Below are 15,420 nucleotides of genomic sequence, written 5' to 3'. Positions count from 1 at the left end.
ACAAAGTGAGTGCCAGGACAGCCAGGGCTACACAGAGAAACCCTGTCTGGAAAAAAAGAAAAAGAAAGAAAAGAAAAAAGAAAGAAAGAAAGAAAGAGAGAGAGAGAGAGAGAGAGAGAGAGAGAGGGAGACAGGGAGGGAGGGAGGGAGGGAGAGAGAGAGAGAGAGAGAGAGAGAGAGAGAGAGAGAGAGAGAGAGAGAGAAGGATGTGGAGGAAGAGGAACACTCCTTCTTTGTTGGTGGGATTGCAAGCTGGTACAATCACTCTGGAAATCAGTCTGGAGGTTCCTCAGAAAGTTGGACATAGTACTACCTGAGGACCCAGCAATACCACTCCTGAACATATACCCAGAAGATGCTCCAACATGTAATAAGGACACATGCTCCACTAAGTTCATAGTAGCCTTATTTATAATAGCGAGAAGCTGGAAAGAACCCAGATGTCCCTCAACAGAGGAATGGATACAGAAATTGTGGTACATTCACACAATGGAGTACTACTCAGCTATTAAAAACAATGAATTTATGAAATTCTTAGGCAAATGGATGGATCTGGAGGATATCATCCTGAGTGAGGTAACCCAATCACAAAAGAACACACAGGATATGCACTCACTGATAAGTGGTTATTAGCCCAGAAGCCCAGAAGCTCAGAATACCCAAGATACAACTCACAAACCACATGAAACTCAAGAAGGAAGACCATAGTGTGAATAATTTGATCCATCTTAGAAGGGGGATCAAAACACCCATCAAAGGAGTTACAGGGACAAAGTGTGAAGTAGAGACTGAAGAAATGACCATCTGGGGATTTGACTCACCTGGGGATCCATCCCATATACAATCACCAAACCCAGACACTGTTGTGGATGCCAACAAGTGCTTGCTGACAGGAGCCTGATAAAGCTGTCTCCTAAGAGGCTCTGCCAGTGCCTGACACATACAGAAGTGGATGCTCAGAGCCACCCATTGGACTGAGCATATGGTACCCAAACAAGGAGCTAGAGAAAGGACCTAAGGAGCTTAAGGGGTTTGCAGCCCCATAGGAGGAACAACAATATGAACTGGCCATTACCCCCCAGAGCTCCCAGGGAGTAAACCACCAACCAAAGAACACACATGGTGGGACATGTGGCTCCAGCAGAAGATAGCCTCGTTGGACATCAATGGGAGGAGAGACCCTTTGTCTTATGAAGGCTCTATGCCCTAGTGTGGGGGAATGCCAGGGTCAGGAAATGGGAGTGGGTGGGTTGGTGAGCAGGGGGAGGGGGGAGAGGAGAGGGGATCGGGGGAGGGGAGAGGGTGTTTTTCAGAGGGGAACCCAGGAAAGGGGATAACATTTGAAATGTAAATAAAGAAAATACGCAATAAAATAAGGGGAAAAAGAAATGTAAATAAAGAAAATATCTAATAAAAAAGTAAAGTTGTATGGATTTGAGCACAAAAAAGAAAGAAAGATAGAAACTATTTAGTTTAATCTGTAGACCATCATTTTTTATTTCATTTATCTAGCAATACTCTGAATTGCTGTTGACTTCCAGAAGGTCTGTGTACATTAGAATGAAATAGTAAAACTAGACAACATCATAAGCCAATGGCATCAACATGTAGGAGGTTGAAGCAGAACAATCTCAAAGTAAAGCTAAATGTGCACTACCCAGAAAGACCCCTTTTCAGGAGAAAAATCAAATTGAAGGCAGTGTGCAACATACTGAGTAAAATAAAGTTATACAAAAGTGAATCTGAAAGTAAGAGTCTCTAAAGACAATGCAGGCCTCGTTAAAAGCAAAAATATCACCCATATAAATATAGTGAATACACGCGCATGTGTGTGTGTGTGTGTGTGCATGTGTGCATACGCACACACACACACACAGAGGCATGCACATGCATATGAACATGTTCTTGTGCACATGTGTGCATGCATGTGTGGATATGTCTCTGTGTTTGCATATACTTGAGTATGTGTGTGCATGTGTGTACCTGTGTATGCATGAATGTGCACAATTTGGTAAGGTATTCATAGCCAAACTAAAGAAATAGTCTCTGTATTAGCTCCGATAGGCAGCTTTGTTTTGCTTGGTATAACCCAGTCATATCAAAAGATGTGGTGGTTATCAATCTCCTCAAACATTGGTACATACATGTACGATTTATGTCCTTAACTAAAATCCAGTTTATATACTGATTGTGACTATAGGCTTTTTTGTTTATTATTTTTATTAGGTATTTTCTTCATTTACATTTCCAATGCTATCCCAAAAGTCCCCCATACCCTCCCCCCAACTCCCCTACCCACCCACTCCCATTTCTTGGCCCTGGCATTCCCCTGTACTGAGGCATATAAAGTTTGCAAGACCAATGGGCCTCTTTTTCCACTGAAGACTATAGGCTTTTTAAAAGGGAAATACTACTGTGAATTTTATTGTCCACACGAGTTTTGTATGGTAATAAGGATTTACTCTGAAGCCTAATGGGTTTCAATTTTTCCTTCTAAATAAAAATATAGGCAAACTTTGACAGTCCCTGAAATCGTATACTCACCTATGCAGCAAGGGGGCAGAGAATGAATGAGTTGTCTGTGTGCTCATGTGCAGAAGATACATGCTATTTCATCAATGTTCATGGGTATAGTTGAGATAGACTTGACTATCCTCTGAAGATTTAAAGGAAGAGATAAGTTCCAGGGTGACTATGTGTGTGTGTTGTATTAAGAAAACAGTCCTTGTTCTGAGTATGAACTATTTGAAAAATGCCCGAAGCTTAAACTTATTTTTCTATGTTACTAGATGGATAAAAGTATCAGGTTTGAATTCACCTGATCTTAATTTAGTTCTAGACAGCCTTAGAGTTCTGGAAGCAGTGAACTGGAAATTAAAAACATATATTATTTAGCATTTGAAATTTTAGTACATTCTTATAGGACATTGCAGAGCAGTGATTGGGTCCCCACTCAGATTTGAATCTCATTTTAGTTAACTATTTGTTATGCAGTAACAGATACATTCCTACCAGTGTTGTTACTTGTCAGCCATTAGGCTGAATGTTTTACAGGTCTTTGCTAGTTTAACCCTATGATAGCTCTTAAAGGTAAAAACTTTCATCATCACCATCATCATCATGACCACTATTATCATCATCACCACCACCACTATTGCCATTATCATCATCATCATCATCAGGATCATTACCACCACCACCTCCACCACCATCACCACCACCATCACCACCACCATCACCACCACCACCACCACCATCACCAACACTATCACCACCACCATCACTACCATCCTGTTGTCATTGTTAAAGATAGGGCTAATGAACCACAGAAAATATAAATCCCTAGCCTAAGATCACTTAAATTGCAGAATTGGAATTTGATTTGAATCAATGTATTATTAAAGTTTCAGGCAGTCTATTTCCCTGCATTCCTAACTGGTTTCTTGTTTCACTTGACTGACTCATGCCGTCTTGGAAAATGCAGAAATTGCTAACATATAGGTGGGAAGTAGAAAGGAAAAGAAAAGAAAGGAAGGAAAGGAAAAGAGAAAAGAACCGAGTTATCGAAAGAAAAATGTTCTCACTGGTCCTGGGCCATGGACATAGGACATGTACCTTTCTTTCCCACAGGCTTGTTCTCTGAATGACTGTTTTCATTGGTTTGTCTTGACTGGACTGAAGCTTTGAGGCTGAGGCACGCTGAGGAAGGCTTTCAGACTCATCAAGGGATGCCGCAGTGGGCAGCTCAGCTACACATAACAGACGGCTGCAGTCTGTTAACATACAATCTGCACAATGAGTTAGAATGCTCTGTGGGCTTCTAGAAAGAAACAGATCCAAAGCGTTTCCTAAGCTTGGGACAGAGAGAATGGAATCATCTCCAACAGTGAGCCAGGAGTGACCAGCAGCAAGTGGGAAGGAAGGGCTGCTCCAGCAGGACAGGTGTTGTTCTGCATCCCAGACTTCCCATCAACTGACACAAAAGGTGGGTTTAACCATATGTCCCTTCTGCCCTGGCCAAGACCTTATCTGGAAAATGTAACGATCGAGTAATAAAAAGCAAGATTAAATCAGTTACCCATGTCTCTTCTGAGAAATTTCCATGTGACCATAGTACTCAACAAAGCAATTGGGTTTAAAATGTGGCAGATCCTCTAACAGTGTCTGTGTTCCTTTCTAATAATAGAGGAAGGTTTCAGCAAAAACCTTCCAGAGGGACCATTAATCCTACAAAGGTGAAGAGGTGGAGTCGAATGTTTCCTGGTCCTAGAGTTGGTCCTGTTCAACTCAGAGCCTTCATAGCATCAAGGAGAGACAGCAATCATTCCTGAGGTCTCTAATCTAACAATTATCATTTCCCACTGAACTTATATTTCAATGTGTTGTCTAATTTAAATATAAATGAATAATGCATAAAAATCAATTTCCTAACATCTGATATTTATTAAAATTATCTCAAGAAATGAGCAACAGTTTTTTACTGAACACTTAAATTAATGATAAATAAATATGGGTAATTCATAAAAATTTATCAACATGTATGATATACATACAAACTCAAATAGATACTTGTCTTACTTAAACAATAGAGACAAATGAGTAATTTTTTAATTCCTTAATTGCTGTTAAATTTTATTTAATACATATGCCTATCATGGTGAATTTAGTGTTTTATTTTATACAACAAAGTTTGTTATATAGAATTGAAAGTAACATGTTGTTGGTGTACATTTTAGGTAGTCGAGTCTGTTTAAACCTTGTTTCAGTGAACTTGGACATATATTTTAGAGTACAATACCAAATTTATCTGGAATTTAAAATACAGAAATTAAAAAAAAAAACCCTGGAAGTGACTAGCTCCCTCTGTCTGCGTTACGCATGGATAGCAAGACTGTTATGGTTCATCTTAATTGTCACCTTGGCTGGATTTGGAATCACCTAAGAGACACACTTCTGAATGTATCATTGAGAGGATTTCCAGGAGGGTTTAACTGTGATGGGGAGACCCACCTTGAATGTGGAAGCGCCACCCCAGGCCAGCCAGTACCCTCATGGAATGTTCTTTGCCTCCTCATCTGCTGAAGCGGGAGGCCTAGCTGTATGCTTGCGTAGTCACAAACTGCTATACTGTCTTAACTAAGATGAACTCTACTCTCTCAGACTATGACCCACTTAAGTTGTTTATGTCAGTATTTTGTCATAACAAGAAAGATTAACCATTAGACCAACCAAATATAAGTATTTGACATATATCGTATTTGACTTAGTCACATTGCTTATAAGGATAGTCACATACTTCAGAGGAAAATCAACATGGAAATTCAGTTTGATGAATGAATCTCACTAACTTGAAAACAATCTAATCTGAATTTCTGCTGCTGTTCTCCAAGGAATCCCAAACAGTTGTTCCTGTAATCAGTCAGGTCACATAGCACCATATGGAAGAAATATTCATATCCTTGAAGAAGCAAATCTTTTACAAGTTTTGAGTACTCAGGTGGCAGAGGTGGGCAAATCTCTGAGTTCAAGGGCAGCCTGATCCTCATAGCAAGTTCTCAGACAGCCAGGACTTTACAAAAATAAATAAATAAATAAATAAATAAATAAATAAATAAATAAATAAATAAAACAAAACAAAAAACCCTATCTCAAAAATAAAAAACAAAACCAAACAACAATAACAAATCAAATCCTGTACAGAAAGATAAACATGATATGTGCTCACTTATAAATAATGAATAAGTATTTACATCCCAAAGAAGCTAAGTAATATGGAGGGCTCAAGGGGCCTGGCTAACTCTCACTGAGAAGGGGAAATAGAATAGACATGGTGGATGACTGGAAGGAGGGAACTGAATGGGGAAGGGGTGAGGGTGGTGAAAGGAGGGAGAGCATACCGAGAGAGACAACTGGAACAAGCGGGGGGTGGGGGGTGCATCTCTGGAATGAACTAGAAACCTAGAGCAATGAAAATTCCCAGAAATCTATATGGGGGATGCTAACAAAGACTTCTAGCAATGGGGGATATGGAGCCTGAACAGGCTGTCTCCTGTAACCAGGCAACTCTTCCAATGGGCTTGGGAAGCCATCCACCTACTATTTGTCCTGCCTACAAGATGTGCAGGGACTTATAACTAGCATAATGAAGAAAACCTACAGAATCAACTGACCTAGGCTCATAGAGGTTCACAAAGATGAACTGCCAACCAAGAAGCCTGTATGGGACTGACCTAGGTCCTCTATATGTAACACTTGTATAGCTTGGTCTATAAGTGGACTCTTCAACAGCAGGAGCAGCAGTTGTCTCTGACTCTGTTGCATGTCTTTGGGACAATTTTCTTCTACTGGGTGGCTTTGTCTAGCTTCAATAGGAGAAGATGCATCTAGCCTTACTGAAACTTAATATGCCAAGACTGGTTGATATCCGTCAGAGGCCTCCTCTTTTCTAAAGAGAAAGGGAGAAGGGGCTGATGGAGAAAGACGGAGGAGAAGAAGAAGGGAAAATTGTGGTCTGGGTATAAAGTAAATAAATTAATTAATTTTAAAAAGTTTTGGGTTAGCTATATCTCATTGCATATTACTTTTCAGACCATGAGAAAGTACAATAAAAGTTTGCCTTCCAAGAGAACACCAGCAAAATTAAAAACCACACTCTTGATGCGGTTAGTGCTAAGTAGTGTAGGGGTGGAGTCTCTGATTAGTGCTAAGTAGTGTAGGGGTGGAGTCTGAGTCAGAGGACTCTCTTTCCTCTTTCCTTCCTTACAGTTATGTCTCTATGGTGGCTCGCATGGCTATCACTGGTGTCAGATGAGCTTCTCTACCTGTGGTAACTATAAGGATAATTTCTTTTATGTTGTCTAAAGTCAATGAATACAGAAATCATGATAACTGCATTCAGTTGCCCACAGAAGTCTAGTGTATATAGCCCCGTCTTCTGTATTGTATACTGCATAGATTGAAAACATCATACCATTTTCCTATGAGATAAGATAATTAAAAATGTGGTATTAGTGCATATTCAATATATAAAGTGCTAAGTTACACAAAGACAATTTCATATAAGCATGTTATGTACTACAAAGTTAATCATTTTGCAGAAAATTCATTTGAAACTCTGAAAGGTTAGTTACTATATCAGACTCCAGAAAGTTGTTTTCTGAAGAACAATGTGTTTCTGTGGAACATACAAAGTGAAAATTATCTATTAAAAACTAAAAGCTGTACAGAGTTCCCAGGCTTAATACTTTCACTATATTTATAGCAAGGTTAGTGCCTTATGTAATTTTCTTTATTGCCTACGGCAGTTACCAATAGCTGTAGAACTGGAAACTAATGTAAAAATTAACAAAAAGAGAGTGGACAAAGTGAATGAGTTAAGTAACAAATGCTGAGGAAGGAAAAACACTTTTCTGCCTCTCTACAAATGCCCCAGTTTATGCCCAGGAGCATGGGATTTGAGTGCCCATAGACAATGTTATTGTTAGGCTTGCACAGCTATAAAACAATGTTGGCATCCCATCTGAAAAACATGGCTGTTGACATTTAAGTGATAAGATTTGTCCTGGAAAATTTAGTCAATTTTTTGTACTTCACTAACTGAAGAATGTTGCTATATTAGGAGTTGTGTAAAAAAGAAAATAAAGGCAATTAAAAAGAAAGACACACAGAAGAATGATAAAGTTCTATTGCAAAATGAGCAGAGGGAAAGGAGATGGAAAAACCCAGGTTCTAACTAGTGCTATGTGTATAAGGATAGCATTAAGGTTGTTTTCTGAAACTTTAACTCTGATAAGAACAGAAAGGCCAGATGAACCAGAGCCCAGTTGCAAGCCTCCTCTTGCTGCCATCTTGGAACTAAACTGCCTAGGAGAGAACAGTGGGAATTGCAAGGTAAGGCTGCTCCTCACACATGCCAAACTTGAAGGACCAGAAGAGGCCAAAACAGAATGCAGGGGCCCAGGAAAAGACTTACAACCTCCTCTTTCTCATGTGCTAGGTAACACTGAATGTGGAGGCTGTGGAGACCAATGCCTCCCACTCACAACTCCTTCTACAGCATTTTCTGTAACTTTAATGCCCTCTAACATCTGTGGTACCTAACAGTATCCCAACTATCCTCTACTACTTTACCCTGTAGCTGCTTGGATTATGGATGTAATTATATTCCCCCCAAAACTGTTTGCATGAGAAGTTCTGCATGTAGACTCTGGGAACCTGTCCTCAGTTAGCTCTGGTTGGTAAAGAAAAATACCAGCAGCTAATAGTTGGGAAGACAGAGGCAGGATTTTAGGGACTGGGAGGAGGGAAGGAGGGAGGGAGGGAGGGAGAGACAGAGACAGAGAGATAGAAAGACACACAGAGAGAGGGAGAGAGAGGGGGGAGAGAGAGAGGGAGAGGGAGAAGGAGAGGGAGAAGGAGAGATCTGCCATGTTTCAGAGAAAGAACCAGAAGAGATGCCATGCTGGGAGAAAGGCAGGGCTGTCGTGTGAATGGGCGTGAGAGTGCAGCCTAGAGGGCTGATCAACTGTGCCAGGAGTGGCCAAGATGGAAGATAGAATTATTAAGTCATAACTCAGAATTATTGGCAGGAGGTAAATCCTAACAGCATGGAGTTTAGGTAGTGGCCCAGCTATTGTGTTGCTTAAGGCATATTAAAATGTACAGACTGTGTGTGTGTCTTCAATTCGGGGACCTAAACCACTGAGGCAGGTAGCAACCTCCAGGAAGGGATTAATAAATATTTATTGTTGCATTACCCACTTCAATTTTGTATTCTTTCTAAAAATTAATCTAATACATATTTCTACTTGCCCACTTTTCCCCCAATCCTAATCTCATTAACTAAAATTCCAGTACATTCTATATAAAGGCAACTGAAACTTTAAAGGGGCTTGTAGTGATGTGTTCAAGCTTTGATAAACAACAGCTGTCCACCAAAACCATTCTATCTAGCAAGGATATATACTAAAATTGAAGGAAAATAAAAACTATTCACAGTAAACATTCACTAAAGGAACTTTAGTCAGCAGTGCAGAAGATATTTTAAAGAATTCTTCAGATTGAAAACCAATGCCATCCATGAGACCATAGAGAGAATAAACATACCAGAATGAAGCAAGAGAAGAAGAGGAAACATGAGAACACAGCAAAGACCCATGATGATGGGAATCAATACATAGATTTACATGGTATCAATTACCCAGTCAAAAGATATAGACTCGTAAACTGGATCTAAAAGCCAGAATCTCCTATTTGCTGTGTTCAGGAGATACACCTCACCACAGAAGAAGACACCACACTACATAGATGGCTGGAGTGACCTGGGAGACAAGCAAGTGTCACTGTTCCAATAGCTGACAAAATAGGTTGCAAACAAAAGCTAATACAAAATGTGCAAAAGGCAACTGCACACTGCTGAAGGGAGGAACACACTGAGAGCACACTAGGATCCTGAGCACAACGTGCCTTAAACACAATTTCAGAACAAGCACTATTCGTTGTGAGGTCATAAATTAACCTTAGTACAACAGTACTGGGTGACTTCAGTGTCCCACTCTCATCAAATGATAGGTTTTCTAAAAGTAAGCAAGAGAAATACATGAATTAAATGACATCATAGAACACAGTGGACTCACTAGCTATCGGCAGTACATTCCACATAAACACTGAAGAATACATGTTTTTCTCAGGAGCTAATAGAACTTCCTCTAAAATAGATCATGCATGAGGACACAAAGGAAGTCACAAAAATCCTTATATTCTATTGTAGGTATAATCTCTTCTGTGCTATGTGGAAGCATTACCTGTCAATAAAAAGCTGGTGGCCAATGAACTGAGACAGGATTAGAAGGTAGGGCGAGAAAGAGAGAGAGAGAGAGAGAGAGAGAGAGAGACAGAGACAGAGACAGAGACAGAGACAGAGACAGAGACAGAGACAGAGAGACAGACAGACAGAGACAGAGACAGAGACAGAGACAGAGACAGAGACACAGACACAGACACAGACACAGACACAGACACAGACACAGACACAGACACAGACACAGACACAGAGCCACACAGAGAGATCCAAAGACAGATACTCTGGGAGTGGGAGTTAGTTAGGTATGGGAGATTATCCCTGGATTCTGAGGAAGTCGGATGCATGAAATTGAGGAGAGGTAACTAGCTTGTGGCAGATATAGAATAGTTTAGGTCTTATCGGCTTTTCTGGGAACAAGGCAATGCTTATGGCCTAGGCATTTATTCATAAACAAGCCTCTGAGTCGCTATTCCGGAACTGGGGTGTGGGTGGAACAGTAGAAGGGTACAAATGGCTCACTGGACGCTAGGAATCCAGGCTTAGAGCCTGAGTGGCTTAACTCCTGGGTGGAAAATGTTTTTCTATCGAAGGAGAGGGAAACTGCAGAGAAGCTGTGCAAAAGGGGCCGGAAAGCCCCTGCTGCATACTTAGTATGTATGCTTCCTTGGGCTGGGGTTCCACACAAGGTACAGCTGTAACCCCTAGCCAACCAAGCCTCGGGGGTAGGCTGTGCCTCTGCCTGTTGCTGGGATATGCAGAGACTATAGCTGTGAGATACAGAACCTGTAGCTGGGACACACCTAGAACTGCAGGCTTCTCTGAGAATCCAGGACACAGACAACATGGGAAAAATCTTGTGGGTAACCTGACCCACAGCAGCCGAGGGGTGCCTGCCACTTAGGAGGGGTCAGGCATTCTTCGAGGCACAGCTCATGACTGATACCCATCAACAGGACAGTTGACTAGTGTCAGCTACAGACACAAGTGTGGAAATGCCTCTTCTGTGTGAGCTGAAAGACAAGGGTGGGGCTAGTCACTGAATGAAATCTGAGCTGTACCACAAAGGAAGACCGAACACACCAAAGAAATCCAGTTGCAGCCAAACTTAGGATCAGGTTAAAAATGTTTGGAATTACTCTTAAATGCTAAAGAGGGAAAGAGATTGGTGATAAAACACCAGTATCAGATAGATACAACTAGTTTGAAATTAATATAATGAAGTCCTTAAAGAGAGAATCAAATAAAAGGAATAAGGCATGCAAGGATGGAAAGAGCTTAGAGAAAATTAAATACGAAAAAAAAAGATATTAAGTTTAGAAAGTGTTAAGAGAGAAATAAATACACATAGAAGACAATATCTTCAAAGAAAGGAGAGAAAAAAAAATAAAGGCTCCAAAGAACAAAGAGAAATAGTGAGATTTAAAAAAAAAATACTACTGCCGGGCGTGGTGGCGCACGCCTTTAATCCCAGCACTCGGGAGGCAGAGGCAGGCAGATTTCTGAGTTCGAGGCCAGTCTGGTCTACAGAGTGAGTTCCAGGACAGCCAGGGCTACACAGAGAAACCCTGTCTTGAAAAACCAAAAGAAAGAAAAAAAAAGTAAAAGAAAATACTTTCGAGGCTAAAACAGTGGAAAACACTGTACAAAAGGACGTTTGGAACCCATATGGTTTTGTTTAGACAGTGTACAAATAATTAAATATTCAAAAAGTATAACAATTTTATATATTCTCTTTAAAAGAGATCAGAAAAAGATATTTAGGGAAGACTCAAAAGTTAAATGCTAGATTAGAGGCTATAGAACAGAGATTAGAGGATTCTTTAAATCAGAATCTAGAACCTCCATAAGAATCTGTCTGGAACCTACAATGCCAACAAAAAGGTAGCTCCAGATGGGAAAATTCACAAAGAGTTCAAGACTTAGAATGACAGAATATGCTGAGTTAAGAGTGCACACCATGTCCAATGCCAACGTAGAGCAATGTCAGAGAACATCTTATGGGTTTTATCTTTTAGAGTTTGAAATTTTTAAACATGCACATGTGTTAATGCATCCTACAGTTGACAAATACTCAAAATTCCAAGGGGCTTCTGCTGTAAGCTCTGAAAAGAATGATTCGGAGATTGCACGTTTATTAGAGATGGTGGTTATCTTGGAGATATCTCTGCAAATTAAAACTGATGATGCTCCAACATGTATTCACTGGAATACAACATTTTTCCTTTAGACATTATGGCATAACAGTGTTATAGATAGATCTTATAATACTACAAGACAAGTAATTACATAGAGATCTTAAATGCACTTTAAAAGAAATACTTAACAAAGACAAAGGGGTGACAAAGACCCCCTGAGATAGATTACATAGTGCTTTATTAACTTTAGATTTTTTGAATGCTGATGAACAAAAGCAACAGCTGTTGAAAGACAGTGTATGGAAATACAATGAGAGACATTGTATGGTTACTGAAAAAAAAAAAACTGTTGAACTAGATCAACCTATTTGTATTAAGGTTGTCCTTACTTCAGAATGGAAGGAAGGAAATGTATTATGTTGGGGAAGAGGTTTTATCTTTGTTTCAACAGGAGAAGAAAAGTTATGGATTCTATCCAAATTAATAAAAAGATTTGGACAGGGGAGACCCCTGAAGACATTGCAGACAAGAAGAAATAAATCAAGAAGGCCAAGAAAACTGGTATCATGGATTGCTGATCTGTCTTCATGGGAAAATCTCTGAGACTGGCTGAGACATGAAAAGATCTCCAGCCAGGACTTCCAGCTATGCATAGCCAGTGAATCTTGTTGGCCACAGAATCCTCAGAATTGTATAGAATCCTTTCAAATGACATGGGTAAAAAAAATTATTTTACAGTTTGCTTAAACAACCAAAGTAACTTATAATAGAAAGGTGCCTTACTTGCTCAAACAGACAGTAGGAAATTATCTTTAGCTTATTGTGCACACCACACATTCCATACACATGTTAATGCAGAAATGTATATTACCTGTGAAAGTTTACATGTTTACAGACAGCAATGAAGTTAACATGGCCCTGACAAGAGTCATCCTTTTAGAGGCTGCAAAGGATGCTGAGACACTGAGACACATTTATGCAGGCATCTTGCTTCCTCAGACTACCTCATTAACTGTTTCATCAAAGCTTACTTCCAGGACAGATACAAAAGATGCTCACCCCAGTTGATCCAGCCTGACTGTCCCACTTAGGACTTCATTTATGCCCTGTACTTTCAGAGCACAAAGAGACTGGGCAAAAAATATTATAGCTAGCTTTTCTTAGGGCTCCCAACAGACAACAATTTTAAGAGAATGAACTCCCCATTAATACGAGGTGCAGTGGGTAGGTTTGGTCATTCAGTGGGTGATGGATGTTTGTCATTATTTTAGGGGGTTAGTCACACATTTGTTAATGATCTTGGTCAGGGAAGAAGCATAGTAAAGGAGGTTAGATTTAGGGATTTACTTCTCACCTTCTCTTTCCTCTATCATTTCTCTCCTATCTAGTATCAGGGGAAGAAGGGGGAAGAGATAAAAAGAAAGAGGGAGGTATAGGAATGAGATAAAAGGGTAGATAATTGAATTCTTGACCAAAGAACATAAACAAGGAAATATTTTACATCTGTAGAAATTTTATACAAGTTTAAGGTTATTTTTGCTCTGTATTTGTACCAAACATATTTGAATATATGTTCAATATACTGTATACTGTTTAAGGTACCGTTCCTCTGTAATTCTATAAAATGCAATGTTAAGTTCTAGTCCTTTTGAAAGCTGCTATTACTAAATGTTTAGAATAAATAAGAATGCTAGTTGGTAGTCAATCAAACTTGTAGTCATGTTAGGTGTTAATTTAGATAATTACAGAATAGGCTTTATTTAGCTTATTGCAGATACTTTCTATGTTGAACATATAATAAAAAGCCATAAACAGAAAATGCTTGCCAATTCAGTATACTATGGATGATAGATAGTCATCAAAATCTCAAAGATCTACAGAATATGGCATATAAAGATGTTTTATTAACATGACAGTGAGACAAGACTGCTCCTGCTACTTCAAAGAAGATAATGAGCAATCTTTTATCCTGGGTCTCTGTGAGACCAGTAAGTGCAGGAGAGCGCATGGGCCACAGACACAACAGAGCTTCTTGGACAGGGTCCCTTTGGGCCTTCATCCTCAGCCAGGAGGCAGAACTGAGACCCAGACCCCTGGGCACATTCCCTGCCAGAGGAGAGTTGGCCTGCAGGGAGGGACTCAGGTGAGAAAGTCATCTTGTATCCCGCGTTTCTCAGAGACCAGTCTGTACAGGAGGGCATGGGGGCAGTAGAAGCAACAGAGCTTCTTGGACAGGGTCCCATTGGGCCTTCATCCTCAGCCAGGAGGCCGAGCTGAGCTCCAGAATTCTGTGTACCTTCTCTGCCAGAGGAGAGTCGGCCTCAAGGGAGGGTACTGACCCTGGGACTCAGGTGCCAGCATCATCTTGTAGCCCTGGTCTCTTAGAGACCAGTCCTTGCAGGAGAGCACGTGGGCCGCAGAAGCAACAGAACTTCTTGGGCAATGTCTCGTTGGGCCTTCATCCTCAGCCAGGAGGCAAAGCTGAGACCCAGACCTCTAGGAAATTTCCCCACCAGAGGAGAATTGGCCTCAAGTGAGGGCTCCTACTCTGGGACTCAGGTAAGAGTGCCATCTAGTATCCTGGGTCTCTCAGAGAACAATCCATGCAGGTGAGCGCAAGGGCCATTAAAGCAACAGAGCTTCTTGGACAGTGTCCCTTGGGACTTCATCCTTAGCCAGGAGGCAGAGCTGAGACCCAGGCCTCTGGGAACCTTCCCCACCAGAGGAGAGTCAGCCTCCAGTAAGGACTCTGGCCCCAGGACTTAGTTGACAGCACCATCTTGTATCCCGGGTCTCCCAGAGTCCAGTCTGCAGTCCAGCACACGGGCTGCAGGATCAAGAGATCTTGAACAAGGTCCCTTCGGGCCTTCGTCTTCAGCCACCAGGCAGAGCTGAGACCCAGACTTCTGAGTCTGAGTCTTGCCAGAGGAGAGTCGGCCTCCAGGGAGGGCTCTGGCCCTCAGGTGAGAGTGCCATCTTGTATCCCACGTCTCTCAGAGAAAGACATTAGGGAATCAACACCCTTCACAATAGTCACAAATAATATAAAATACCTTGGTGTGACTCTAAGGAAGTGAAAGATCTGTATGATGAAAACTTCAAGTCTCTGAAGAAAGAAATTGAAGAAGATGTCAGAAGATGGAAAGATCTTTCCAGTACAGGGGAATGCCAGGGCAAGGAAATGGGAGTGGGTGGATTGGGGAGCAGGCTGGGGGGAGGTGTATAGGGGACTTTTGGGATAGCATTTGAAATGTAAATGAAGAAAATATCTAATAACAAAAAGAAATAAGTACACATATATAAATAAATAAATAGACTTTGATAATTTTAAATATCCAGTTAAAAGAGTAATAGGTACTCAACAGATGGTTGCTGAATGAAGTAATTGATTCATTTTACTTCATTTTTAGAATCTACAAAATTGACAAAAATAAAGAGCAACCTGGGACACCCCCACACCAGCAAGGAGAAACACATTGGATA

This window comes from Mus caroli, unplaced genomic scaffold (assembly GCF_978045245.1).
Source record: "Mus caroli unplaced genomic scaffold, Mus_caroli_1 scaffold_1, whole genome shotgun sequence".
NCBI classification, from domain to species: domain Eukaryota; kingdom Metazoa; phylum Chordata; class Mammalia; order Rodentia; family Muridae; genus Mus; species Mus caroli.
Note: the sequence above shows the minus strand (reverse complement) of the source record.